This window comes from Eschrichtius robustus, chromosome 4 (genome assembly GCF_028021215.1).
Source record: "Eschrichtius robustus isolate mEscRob2 chromosome 4, mEscRob2.pri, whole genome shotgun sequence".
NCBI lineage: Eukaryota > Metazoa > Chordata > Mammalia > Artiodactyla > Eschrichtiidae > Eschrichtius > Eschrichtius robustus.
This window is the reverse complement of record NC_090827.1, coordinates 130848928-130863731: the sequence shown is the minus strand read 5'-3', so window position 1 is coordinate 130863731 and position 14804 is coordinate 130848928.

Below are 14804 nucleotides of genomic sequence, written 5' to 3'. Positions count from 1 at the left end.
CAACCAAGATTACTCTACCCAGCAGGGATCTCATTCAGATGTGACGGAGATATGAAAACCTTTACAGACAAGCAAAAGCTAAGAGAATTCAACACCACCAAACCAGCTTTACAACAAATGCTAAAGGAACTTCTCTAGGCAGGAAACACAAGAGAAGGAAAAGACCTACAACAACAAACCCAAAACAATTAAGAAAATGGTAATAGGAACATACATATCGATAACTACCTTAAATGTAAATGGATTAAATGCTCCCACCAAAAGACATAGACTGGCTGAATGGATACAAAAACAAGACCCATATATATGCTGTCTACAAGAGACCCACTTCAGACCTAGGGACACATACAGACTGAAAGTGAGGGGATGGAAAAAGATATTCCATGCAAATGGGAATCAAAAGAAATCAAATATCAGACAAAATAAACTTTAAAATAAAGACTGTTACAAGAGACAAAGAAGGACACTACATAATGATCAAGGGGTCAATCCAACAAGAAGGTATAACAATTGTAAATATTTATGCACCCAAAATAGGAGCACCTCAATACATAAGGCAAATGCTAACAGCCATGAAGGAGGAAATCGACAGTAACACAATCATAGTAGGGGACTTTAACACCCCACTTTCACCAATGGACAGATCATCCAAAATGAAAATAAATAAGGAAACATAAGCTTTAAATGATACCTTAAGCAAGATGGACTTAATTGATATTTATAGGACATTCCATCCAAAACAACAGAATACACTTTCTTCTCAAGTGCTCATGGAACATTCTCCAGGAGAGATCATATCTTCAGTCACAAATCAAGGCTTGGTAAATTTAATAAAATTGAAATCGTATCAAGTATCTTTTCCAACAACAATGCTATGAGACTAGATATCAATTACAGGAAAAAATCTGTAAAAAATACAAACACATACAGACTAAACAATACACTACTTAATAACCAAGAGCTCACTGAAGAAATCAAAGAGGAAATCAAAAAATACCTAGAAACACATGACAGTGAAAACACGACGACCCAAAACCTATGGGACACAGGAAAAGCAGTTCTAAGAGGGAAGTTTATAGCAATGAAATCCTACCTCAAGAAACAAGAAACATCTCAAATAAACAACCTAACCTTACACCTAAAGCAATTAGAGAAAGAAGAACCAAAAAACGCCAACGTTAGCAGAAGGAAAGAAATCATAAAGATCAGATCAGAAATAAATGAAAAATAAACGAAGGAAACAATAGCAAAGATCAATAAAACTAAAAGCTGGTTCTTTGAGAAGATAAACAAAATTGATAAACCATTAGCCAGACTCATCAAGAAAAAAAGGGAGAAGACTCAAAATAAGAGAATTAGAAATGAGAAAGGAGAAGTAACAACTGACACTGCAGAAATACAAAGGATCATGAGAGATTACTACAAGCAACTATATGCCAATAAAATGGACAACCTGTAAGAAATGGACAAATTCTTAGAAAAGCACAACCTTCCAAGACTGAACCAGGAAGAAATAGAAAATATAAACAGACCAATCACAAGTACGGGAATTGAGACTGTGATTAATAATCTTCCAACAAACAAAAGCCCAGGACCAGATGGCTTCACAGGCGAATTCTATCAAACATCTAGAGAAGAGCTAACACCTGTCCTTCTCAAACTCTTCCAAAATATAGCAGATGGAGGAACACTCCCAAACTCATTCTACGAGGCCACCATCACCCTGACACCAAAACAAAACAAAGAAAGAAAACTAGAGGCCAATATCACTGATGAACATAGATGCAAAAATCCTCAACAAAATACTCGCAAACAGAATCCAACAGCACAGTAAAAGGATCATACACCATGATCAAGTGGGGTTTATGAACCCAGGAATGCAAGGATTCTTCAATATACACAAATCAAACAATGTGATAAAACCATATTAACAAATTGAAGGGGAAAAACCATATGATCATCTCAATAGATGCAGAAAAAGCTTTCGACAAAATTCAACACCTATTTATGATAAAAACCCTCCAGAAAGTAGGCATAGAGGCAACTTACCTCAACATAATAAAGGCCATATATGACAAACCCGCAGCCAACATCGTTCTCAATGGTGAAAAACTGAAACCATTTCCTCTAAGATCAGGAACAAGACAAGGTTGTCCACTCTCACCACTACTATTCAACATAGTTTTGGAAGTTTTAGCCACAGCAATCAGAGAAGAAAAAGAAATAAAAGGAATCCAAATTGGAAAAGAAGAAGTAAAGCTGTCACTGTTTGCAGATGACGTGATACTATACATAGAGAATCCTAAAGATGCTACCAGAAAACTACTAGAGCTATCAATGAATTTGGTAAAGTAGCAGGATACAAAATTAATGCACAGAAATCTCTTGCATTCCTGTACACTAATGCTGAAAAATCTGTAAGAGAAATTATGGAAACACTCCCATTTACCATTGCAACAAAAAGAATAAAATACCTAGGAATAAACCTACCTAGGGAGACAAAAGACCTGTATGCAGAAAACTATAAGACACTGATGAAAGAAATTAAAGATGATACAAACAGATGGAGAGATATACCATGTTCTTGGATTGGAAGAATCAACATTGTGAAAACAACTATACTACCCAAAGCAATCTACAGATTCAGTGCAATCCCTATCAAACTACCAATGGCAATTTTCACAGAACTAGAACGAAAAAGTTCACAAATTGTATGGAAACACAAAAGACCCCGAATAGCCAAAGCAATCTTGAGAAAGAAAAACGGAACTGGAGGAATCAGGCTCCTGGACTTCAGACTATACCACAAACTACAGTAATCAAGACAGTATGGTACTGGCACAAAAACCATAAATATAGATCAGTGGAGCAGGATAGGAAGCCCAGAGATAAACCCACGCACATATGGTCACCTCATTTTTGATAAAGGAGGCAAGAATATACAATGGTGAAAAGACAACCTCTTCAATAAGTGGTGCTGGGAAAACTGGACAGCTACATGTAAAAGAATGAAATGAGAACACTCCCTAACACCATACACAAAAATAAGCTCAAAATGGATTAAAGAACTAGATGTAAGGCCAGACACTATAAAACTCTTAGAGGAAAACATAGGCAGAACACTCTATGACTTAAGTCACAGCAAGATCCTTTTTGTCCCACCTCCTAGGGAAATGGAAATAAAAACACAAATAAACAAATGGGACCTAATGAAACGTCAAAGCTTTTGCACAGCAAAGGAAACCATAAACAAGACGAAAAGACAACCCTCAGAATGGGAGAAAATATTTGCAAATGAAGCAACTGACAAAGGATTAATCTCCAAAATTTACAAGTAGCTCATGCAGCTCAATATCAGAAAAACAAACAACCCAATCCAAAAATGGGCAGAAGACCTAAACAGACATTTCTCCAAAGAAGACATACAGATTGCCAACAAACACATGAAAGGATGCTCAACATTGTTAATCATTAGAGAAATGCAAATCAAAACTACAGTGAGGTATCATCTCACACCAGTCTGAATGGCCATCATCAAAAAATCTACAAACAATAAATGCTGGAAAGGGTGTGGAGAAAAGGGAACCCTCTTGCACTGTTGGTGGGAATGTAAATTGATACAGCCACTGTGGAGAACAGCATGGAGGTTCCTTAGAAAACTAAAAATAGAGTTACCATATGACCCAGTAATCCCACTACTGGTCATATACCCTGAGAAAACCATAATTTAAAAAGAGTCATGTACCACAATGTTCATTGCAGCTCTATTTACAATAGCCAGGACATGGAAGGAACCTAGGTGTCCATCGACAGATGAATGGATAAATAAGATGTGGCACATATATCCAATGGAATATTACTCAGCCGTAAAACGAAACGAAATTGAGTTATTTGTAGTGAGGTGGTTGGACCTAGAGACTGTCATACAGAGTGAAGTAAGAAAGAGAAAAATCAAAACTGTATACTAACACATATATATGGAATCTAAAAAAAAAAAAAAAAATGGTTCTGAAGAGCCTAGGGGCAGGACAGGAATAAGACACAGACATAGCGAATGGACTTGAGGACACGGGGAGGGGGACGGGTAAGCTGGGACGAAGTGAGAAAGTGGCATGGACTTATATATACTACCAAATGTAAAATAGATAGCTAGTGGGAAGCAGCCGCATAGCACAGGGAGATCAGCTCAGTGCTTTGTGACCCCCTAGAGTGGTGGGATAGGGAGGGTGGGAGGGAGACGCAAGAGGGAGGAGATATGGGGATATATGTATATGTATAGCTGATTCACTTTGTTATACAGCAGAAACTAACACACTATTGTAAAGCAACTATACTCCAATAAAGATGTTAAAAAAATAAAATAAAAATAAGGGACTTCCCTGGTGACGCATTGGTTAAGAATCCGCCTACCAATGCAAGGGACATGGGTCCGATCCCTGGTCCAGGAAGATTTCACATGCCGCAGAGCTACTAAGCCTGTGCACCACAGCTACTGAGCCAGCGCTCTAGAACCTGCGAACCACAACTACTGAGCCCGCATGCCACAACTACTGAAGCCCACCTGCTTAGAGCCCGTGCTCCGCAACAAGAGAAGCCACGGCAGTGAGAAGCCTGCGCACTGCAATGAAGAGTAGCCTCCGCTCGCCACAACTAGAGAAAGCCTGTGTGCAGCAATGAAGACCCAACGCAGCCAAAAATAAATTAAAAAAAAATTTTTTTTAATAATAATCCTTTTAATCAGTTTGAGTTTACCTTCTATTTTCTTCAGAGATCCTGACTGAAACAATTGTAAATAATCACGCAAGCCAGATTCTCTAAAATAGTAACTCCTACAGGTGAAACCACATTTCATCTTGTGGGTAACCTTTCCTCTAAGCACTCCTGGAATCAGAAAGAGGGTAAGGGGCTGTGAAGGGTTTTCTAGGCTACAGACCCAGCTAGGCCCATGTAGGTGTGAACGAGCCTTCACATGGTTCCAACCCCAGCCTGCACATCTTCCACCTGAGACTCCAGGTGTAGTGGATTAGCAACCCTGCTGTACCCCATCTGAATTCCTGACCCACAGAAACCATGAGACATAAAAACTTATTATTGTTGCTTTAAGCCACTACATTTTGAGGCACCTTGTTACACAGCAACAGATACTTGTCCTCTCCAGTGTCTGTCCACTGAGGAGCTCCCACCCTCTTTCTCTTTTTTGCTGTCCATCATCTCTGACACCTGTGAGAAGAGGTGGTACCAGCACTCACTGACCCTAATCACACAGCAGAGCAGGGTGACTCATTTCTCCCGTTTCCTAAGTCTTTCCTGGCAAGACTTCACAGCATAACACAGTGGTAAAGAGTGTACACCCTCTAGCTGAACTGTGTGGCTTCAAGTACTAGCCTAGCTCTGCCACTTACTAGCTGTGAGCCCTTGAACCGGTAATATAATCTCTACATGCCCCAGTGTCTTCATTTGTAAAATGGCTGATAAGGTTATTAGGAGGATCAAATGAATTATTATTTGTATATTGTTCCAGAGCGCCTTAAACATAGAATGTGCGACATAACTGTTTGTTAAATAAAATAAGACAGTATGCCAGAAAATGACCACTTTCCTCACAAAGCAAAAGAATGGGTAAGACTCACTGAATCCAGAAAATGTAAAGTATGGCATTAAAAACCTAGTCTCTTCTAAAGTATTCTAAAGTATTTCATTAAGGGTAATGTACTAATTACCTGATATGACTATACACACATACTGTTTTGCTAGTTTGTCTCTGGCTTTCTAAAGCATAATTTTGAACCTCTTACATAGACTGTAGCTTTCTCCCCTGCTCTTTAATAAATCTTGAGACCTGTATATCAGGTCTGGTATATAAGCCAAGATCCTGACAGGAAACAGATGACACTCGGCGAATTTAATTAAGTGACTTTTTTTTGAAAGGTGGAGAAGATTTTTAAAAGGCAATAATAGGGGCTTCCCTGGTGGCGCAGTGGTTGAGAATCTGCCTGCTAATGCAGGGGACGCGGGTTCGAGCCCTGGTCTGGGAAGATCCCACATGCCGCGGAGCAACTGGGCCCGTGAGCCACAACTACTGAGCCTGTGCGTCTGGAGGTTGTGCTCCGCAACAGGAGAGGCCGCGATAGTGAGAGGCCCGCGCACCGCGATGAAGAGTGGCCCCCACTTGCCGCAACTAAAGAAAGCCCTCGCACAGAAACGAAGACCCAACACAGCCATAAAATAATAAATTAAAAAAATAAATAAATAAAGGGGAAAAGATGGTTCAATTAAAAAAAAAAAAAAAGGCAATAACAAAGGATAGTACAGCTAGAGATGGCACGGAGCCGTTAGCTCCCACAGGCTGTAAGGCAGACGTAGTTCTATGGAGAGGGTTGTCTGTAAGAGACTTTGGCAGAGGGACACAGCCAACCAGGGCTGACCCAGCTGGGAGGTTACCAGGTGTTCGGTTACTTATTGCTGTGAAACAATAATCACATACTGTGCTCACAATTTTGTGGGTCACTAACTCTGGCAAGGGCACAGCAGAGATGGATTATTTTTGCTTCACAAAAGCCTGGAGTCTCGGCTGGGGTGGTTTGAACAGCTGGAGATGTTTGAGACAGCTTGACAGGGGTCATATATCTGGGGCCTCAGTACGGTTGTTGGCTGGGTTCCTTGGTTCTTCTCCATGATATATCTGCTGGGATTGCGATATCCTCCAAGATATTGTCTTCACTCACACGTCTGCCTCGGAAGGCTGGAACAGCTAGGGGATGGCCAGCATGTCTCTCTCTCCTCGGTCTCTCCGTATGGCTCCCTCCAGCAGGGAAGTCTCGGGGTAGTTGACTTCTTACAAGACAGCACAGAGCTCCAAGAGTGAGTGCTCCAAGAGACCTAGGTAGTGGGGGCTTCAAGGCTTCTTGTGATGCCATAGCCTCAGAAGTCTCAAAATGTCACTGCCACTGCATTCAATTGTTCAAGCAGGCTACTTAGGCCAGCCCTGATTAAAGGGGAGAGGAGAATTAGACTCCACCCTTCCATGAGAGAAATAGCAAAAAAAATTGACATCATGTTTAGTTTACCATATCAGGTTATTAAAGATTCTGAGCTCATTTTCCTCCAGGCCTGCCATCTCTTTCTGATGCTCCCTATAAACCAAGGCAACCAATAGCCAGAGGGCAAAAGAGCTTGTTTATTTTTAATCCTGCTAAAATCTAATAAAATGAGAAAACTTACAAATTTATAAATATACAAATTTATATTATACTTTAATCACATATATTATTAATATCAATACAGTCATATTCATATTATTTTTTTAAATTGAAGTATAGTTGATTTACAATGTTGTGTTTCAGGTATACAGCAAAGTGAGTCAGTTTTATATATATGCGTGTGTGTATATATATATACACACACACACACACACATATATATATATACTTTCTTCAGATTCTTTTCCCTTATAGGTTATTATAAAATATTGCGTATAGTTCCCTGTGCTATACAGTAGGTCCTTGTTGGTTATCTCTTTTATATACAGTAGTGTGTATATGTTAATCCCAAATTCCTAATTTATCCCTCCCTCCCCCTTTCCCCTTTGGTAACCATCCGTTTGTTTTCTATGTCTGTGGGTCTATTTCTGTTTTGTAAATAAGTTCATTTGTACCTTTTTTTTTTTTTTTTAGAATCCACATATAATTGATAGCATATATTTGTCTTTCTCTGTCTGACTTATTTCAGTTAGTATGATAATCTCTAGGTCCATCCATCTTGCTGCAAATGGCATTATTTCATTCTTTTTTATGGCTAATATTCCACTGTATATATATATACCACATCTTCTTTATCCATTCATCTGTCGATGGACATTTAGGTAGTTTCCATGTCTTGGCTATTGTAAATAGTGCTGCAATGAACATTGGGGTGCATGTATATTTTTGGATTATAGTTTTCTCCAGATATATGCCCAGGAGTGAGATTGCAGGATCATATGGTAACTCTATTGTTAGTTTTGAAAGGAAACTCCATACTGTTCTCCATAGTGGCTATACCAATTTACATTCCCACAAACAGTGTAGGAGGGTTCCTTTTTCTCCACACTCTCTCCAGCATTTATTGTTTGTAGACTTTTTTGATGATGACCATTCTGCCTGGAGTGAAGTGATACCTCATTGTACTTTTGATTTGCATTTCTCTAATAATTAGCGATGTTGAGCATGCTTTCATGTGCCTGTTGGCCATCTGTATGTCTTCTTTGGAGAAATGTCTATTTAGGCCTTCTGCCCACTGTTTGATTGGGTTGTTTGTTTTTTTTGATATTGAGCTGTGTGAGCTGTCTGTATATTTTGGAAATTAATTCCTTGTTGGTTGCATCATTTGCAAATATTTTTTCCCATTCTGTAAGTTGTCTTTTCGTTTTGTTTACAGTTTCCTTTGCTGTGCAAAAGCTTTTAAGTTTAATTACATCCCATTTGTTTATTTTTGTTTTTATTTCCATTACTCTAGGAGATGGATCCAAAAAGATACTGCTGCAATTTATGTCAAAGAGTGTCCTGCCTATGTTTTCCTCTAGGAGTTTTATAGTATCCTGTCTTACATTTAGGTCTTTGATCCATTTTGAGTTTATTTTTGTATATGGTGTCAGAGAATGTTCTAATTTCATTCTTTTACATGTAACTGTCCAGTTTTCCCAGCACCACTTATTGAAGAGACTGTCTTTTCTCCAGTGTATATTCTTGGCTCCAAAGGAACTTGCTTATATGGTCCTTATAGGTCAGCTTTCTGGGGAACAGAGTAGGACCTGGAGGAACAAACAGAAGATATCCAGCATATCCAATGAGTCTCTTAATCCTCAAATACTTGTTTTAAGGCTTTCAAGCACTGTGCTAGAGTTATATAGGAGTGTGTTCTTGAGAACATAGGAATGACCAAGAGGAGAGAATCATATAAGCCCTTCATTACCTACATTTGTATTTCCTATTATTGTACCTTTCATTCTTGCAGTGTTAATCTGTGTTCATATAGAACAGTGTTCTTTGGTTTGCGCTAGAATTTCATTCCCTACATACCCTCAATTTCTGGTGCTTCAATATCCCCTCCAGTTAGACTCCCCTCCAACTGGAATCCCACCATTGAAATATTCTTGGCAAATCGTTCTTACACAGGGTGGGTAGCAACATGTTAGTCTGTGTGTGCTAGCATGCTGAGGCTTGGGATGCAGTGCATTTGTACCCCAAGAGACTAGCAATGTCAGATACTATGTCCCCTTCCATCATGAGGTTCTATTTAAAAAAAATTTTTTTTTCTTGATGGAAGGCAGGGAATGGTAGAGTATCAGGTGAAGGCCTTAAAATCATACTGTACATCCTTTTCTGTTTGGTTTATCATCGGAATCAAATAGTTAATACCTTTTTCAGCAAAGACTAGTAAAGTAGCATTCTTCTTCTATACCTTCCAGAATTTTTTGCTATCCAGTAATTTTAAAACATATTACAGTTTCATTTTAAACTAAGTCTCATCACAGTTTTCCAGATTCCCCAAGTCAGAAAGAGCTTTTTTCTCCTGAACTGTCCACATACTTCTAGCGACAAGTGGTGTAAGACACATTCATATTTCAACAGGATGTCTGACCCTTCTTGTCCTGAGATTAGGTGATTCTGAAGAATGGGTGGTAGGAATATTCTTATAATTCATTCCTACAGCAGGGCAGCTAGCAAAAACTTAACAATAAAAAGAATTGACTTTGAACCAGATAAAGATACCCCCTTAAACCAAATTAAATGTATACCTATGAACTTCCTCTTAGCTGGATCCGCAAAACGCCTTCAGCCACTCCAGTGATATTACTGAAGAAGTCCGAGGAGGAATTTTGGGTGGAAAGAGTCAGTTGTCTTAATCAGTCAGCAGTTAAATAGTTGCAATGATGTGGTCACATTGCTAGGGACTCGCTCAGAGACTCAGAAGGGGTCCTGTAAATGAATGATCCTGGAAGCTTCTGTAACTTTGGGATAAATCCACCTCTGCCCCTTTTGCAGATGATTTTTCCTCAGGGGGAACCATTGCTCTTCTCTGCCTTTTTACCTAGATCAGGGACATCCTGATCCAGCTTGGCACACTGTACCCGCCCAAGTCCTGCCTCCCCCAGCCGCCTCCCAATGCTAAATCACAGGTAATAAAGATACATGTTTTAGTTCCTCTCTTCCACATGTTCCAAATTCCTTATACAAATTAACTCCATCCTAGGGACCTTTTATACTCAAGGGGTCCTAGGGCATGGCAGCCTTTTGTTTCAACTGTCATTCCCCCTTCAAACAAGGGAAACCTTCCTATACCACATGTACATAGCTAAAGACAAAACATCACGTGATTCTTAGCAGAAGATCTGATTCAAAGAAACTGTTGCCTCCTTTCTCACAGGTTGGAAGTGTTCACTTAATTTTTAATTTCCCCCCCTCAAATTTTACCTACAGGTATTGCCTGCTTCAAGAGGCACCCTGTTACTTTTTTTAGGTGACTACAGCAAATACATGTACATATATTTATCAATTACATACTATAATATTTTAGGTTATGATGTGGAGCATACACAATATACTGTTCTCAAGGACCTTATAATCTGGTATTCAATACTTTACTTAACATTAAGCAACCAGCATGTGCCAGACAGTATTGTGGGAGCTGGGACCCAGTGGTGAATAAAACAAACTCAACGTTGTGGAGCTTACAGACATCAGGAATAAACAAACAAATAATAAATATAGAATATATTGTCAGAGTAGATAAGTGTATCAAGAAAAATAGAGCTGTGTTTGACAATGGTCTGATCGTGTGTCCTATTTACTTACTCAGAAGACCCTTCTGAGGTGATACGTGAGCAAAGATCCACATTAAGTGAGAGGTTGAGCTATGCAACTCTGGGTTTTTTCAAGTCAGAGAGGGCAGGTGTGAAAGCCCAAATTTGGGAGATTTATTTTATCTTAATAACAATAAAAATCGTTAATGAGTTACAAGCGCAGTAAATAATACATCAGAAACATTATTCATTCATTCAATAAATGATTACTGAGCCCTATTATGTTCCTAGGGATATAAATATGAACACAAGGTCCTAGAGGTGTTCAACTAAGACTAGCATGAATAAGACACAGGGCCTGCCCTCCAGAAGCTCATGTCTTGATGTGGAAATAAATTTCAAGTAGAGGATTACAATACAGGGCAATGGTTGAGCAGGTGCTATGAGATTACTTAAAAGGTATACCTAAATGAGCCTTGGGTGGGAAGTGGGACCCGTAGAGGGCCTGGGAGTGTGAGTTTCCTGGAGAACTTAATCTCTAAATTAAATCCAGAGGAAACAGTAGGAGTTACCCAGCAGCCAAAGAGAGCAAACTTCAGCCTCTTGCAAAGTCCTGGGAAAGTGAGAATATGCTACATTTAAAGAAATGTGGCACTGATGCTTCTAGAATAAACCAGGTTCAGATCACAAATGGCTTTATATGTCCCACTGAGAAGACTGTCCTCTATCCAGAGGATAATGGGGAAACACTAAAATGTTTTAAGAGGGAAGTGACTCCATCAGGCTTACACTTTGGAAAGATCACTCTGCCTGCAACATGGAGAATGCATGGCTTCAAGGATAGAAGACAGGAAGTGGGCTGGAGAAAAGGGGATGGATTTAAGAGTCATGATGTAAGATCAATCTTCAGGACTCCATGATTGGTTGGAAAAAGAGAAAATTATGAAATGAATTATTTACACCAAAAAGGTGACTTCAGAGAATAGATTTGGAGTCAGTTTTGAAAGATGTGCTGGATTTGAATAGATGGAGTGAGGAGTTTAATAGAAAGGAAAGGGCTAGAAATCCCTTCATGTAGCTATTCTCCAGGTAAGAACTACTGAGCTCTAACTGTGTGCTGGGCACTCTGAGTACTAAAGTATATTTATTATATCCCATAATAGAACAAGTCTATGTGAGCCATTGTTACTACTGTTACAGATAAGGAAACTGAGGCATTGGGCAGTCACACAGCTGGCAAACCAGGGTTATATAAATTTCCAATCCAGACTACAAAAATCAGTGCCATTACTTTATAAACATTTCTCATTTTACCAAAAAAAAAAAAAAATGTTTCCCACCAGATCATAGGTGAAGTAATTTTGGCTATTTAAAATATACAAAGAAACAAATTCGCTCTCAGCATAAAATAAAAACACCAAAATAATGTCACTACTGAAGAGATGCAAAAAGTCTAATGCAGACTCTGAAAGCATTCAAAGAGGAATTTCCCAAAATGTTTTGAGCAATGGCAACACAGTTTATAAAAACATATGGCCGGGCTTCCCTGGTGGCACAGTGGTTAAGAATCTGCCTGCCAATGCAGGGGACACGGGTTCGAGCCCTGGTCCGGGAAGATCCCACATGCCGCGGAGCAACTAAGCCCGTGCGCCACAACTACTGAGCCTGTGCTCTAGACCCCGCGAGCCACAACTACTGAGCCTGCATGTCACAACAACTGAAGCCCATGCACCTAGAGCCCGTGCTCTGCAACAAGAGAAGCCACCTCAATGAGAAACCCATGCACCACAAGGAAGAGTAGCCCCCGATCACTGCAACTAGAGAAAGCCCGCGCGCAGGAACGAAGACCCAATGCAGCCAAAGATAAATAAATAAATAAATATTTAAAAAAACAACACATGGCCTTCCAAGGTAACTATTGCAAAGAGAAAATCACTTGCATTGATCAATTCTAGAGTTTTAAGACATTATTGAAATGTTTTTCAGGTTCCCAGGCCTAATATGAAAGAAATTTTGCAGGCTTTACTCTCATGCTGGAATAGCTTGCACAATACTTCTAATATATGCACCACCTCAGTGATTTCATTGACAGAGAAGAATGAAAACAAATAAACTGAAGGAATTGGGGCCTGTTCTGTGGAGTATTTCCTTCTTTCGACTGATTTACTGATTACTCTTCTTGGAAGTGCTATTATTTAAGACAACATTTTATGTAAGCATAGCTGGAAATTTTATCCTAGAACTTCCAGATATTATGACTGCATGTTATCACCTTTAAATATATTTTTCATTTCCCTATAAGAAAGGAATGGGAAAATTGAGTCACTGTGACTATATCTATCAATATAAAGACTGAACTTCTAGCTTCATCTAGATCTCTGTACAACCTTTGTTTATTTAAAAAATGGAGTATTTTCAAGGCATGTATCAAAGTGGAGTGAAAATTTTTGCACACCTTAAGTATCGTTAATTTGGCAGTCTTGTTTGAGTTTTAATTGATTTTACTAAATTGTAAAATGTTGATTTTTGTTTTCAAAGAATTGAGTCAAAGAAGTTTATCCAAAAGTTACTCCTAAAAGATGAATGTTATCTCTAGTCATGAGGTTCTTTCTTTTTCTCTAGCATAATAATTAAATCACACTTTTCCTTATATATTTGGAAGGAGGCAGGCTTCACAATGGTGTCTATGCAGCCATCTGAGATTTTTTAAATGAGACTGAGCATCAACTAAAAAATTTTTTTCTATAACTTATAAAGGAAAGACAAATGACTCTCTAGGCTAGAATCAAGATCAACAAACCTGTATCTCTTGGTTTTCTTGTAAAAATACACATTTTTGTTCCTTTAACCTTCAAAGAGTTTATTTTAAATGACCTACTTTTAAACTGGTTTTTAGTTAAGTGTGTCACACCTGGATGCAGTTAACTTAAAAGTGTTTCACTCCTTGCTATTTCTTTCTAAACTAATTATTTTATTTTTAGTCATTCTGACTAGCACAGGATATTTTCTCTAGAGAATGAAATCTTTTCTTTAGTAGGAAAGTGGATGAAAAGAATATAGATTTGTTCTGGATGTAGGTGTTTTAGGTTATTTCATGTTTCTGTGAATGGTTAATATTATATATCAATTAAAACGACATCATTCCTCTGTTTTAACATATTCTCCATCTGCAGGTGAAAGGGCAGCGAGGAACCTCAAGGTTCCCCTCTAGGGAAAAAGTCCACAGTTGTTTTTCATCATGAATCCATCTGTGTTGCATCCCTCTGTCAGGAAAGTGTGTCTAGTATCTGTCCAAAATCTCTCCTGTTTTAATGTAAGTAAGTCCATTTCCTCTATGTGTGACCTTCCTTGATATGAAGAACAGCTGCTTGCCATCCTCTGTGTAATGTCTTTTCACGTGCATCAGCCTTTGTATATCAAAGTGAATTCTTGGCTGCTTCAAGAGACTTAGGTAGAAAACCCTATGTTTGATATGAGGGGAAAATGCTGTGTACTGATTGGAATCATGACACTGCACTATGACACAGTTTTATTATTCATCGGTTGGCTCTGTCTTTGAAATTGAGAATTATGGTCTGATTTAAATTCACGCATTTAAAATATTAGGCTGAGCCCTACTGTGCAACAACTTGAAACATGTGCTCCAACACTGTCCTCAGAAAACTGCTATATCACATGAGCCTAGTGCTGCTAAGAATAAGCTGGTCTTATTAAGCTTATTCTAAAGACCACTTCTAAAGACCACTAAAAGAAATAACCCTTCCCCAGAGATCAACTGCTGACATATTTACATACATACAATAAGCAAAAGTACTGCCAAAGTACTCTAAGAAAAAGCCCACATTTCTTTTTAAATTGACCCAACAAATATCTACTGAACACATGCTATGTCCCAATCACTGTGCTTTATTATACAATATTATTCTAGTTGGATTCCTGAGGTGGCCTCCATGACCCCCTCATCCTGCTGTTTACACCCTGGTATGATCCCCTCCCCTTATGTGAGGGCAAAACCTTGACTTGC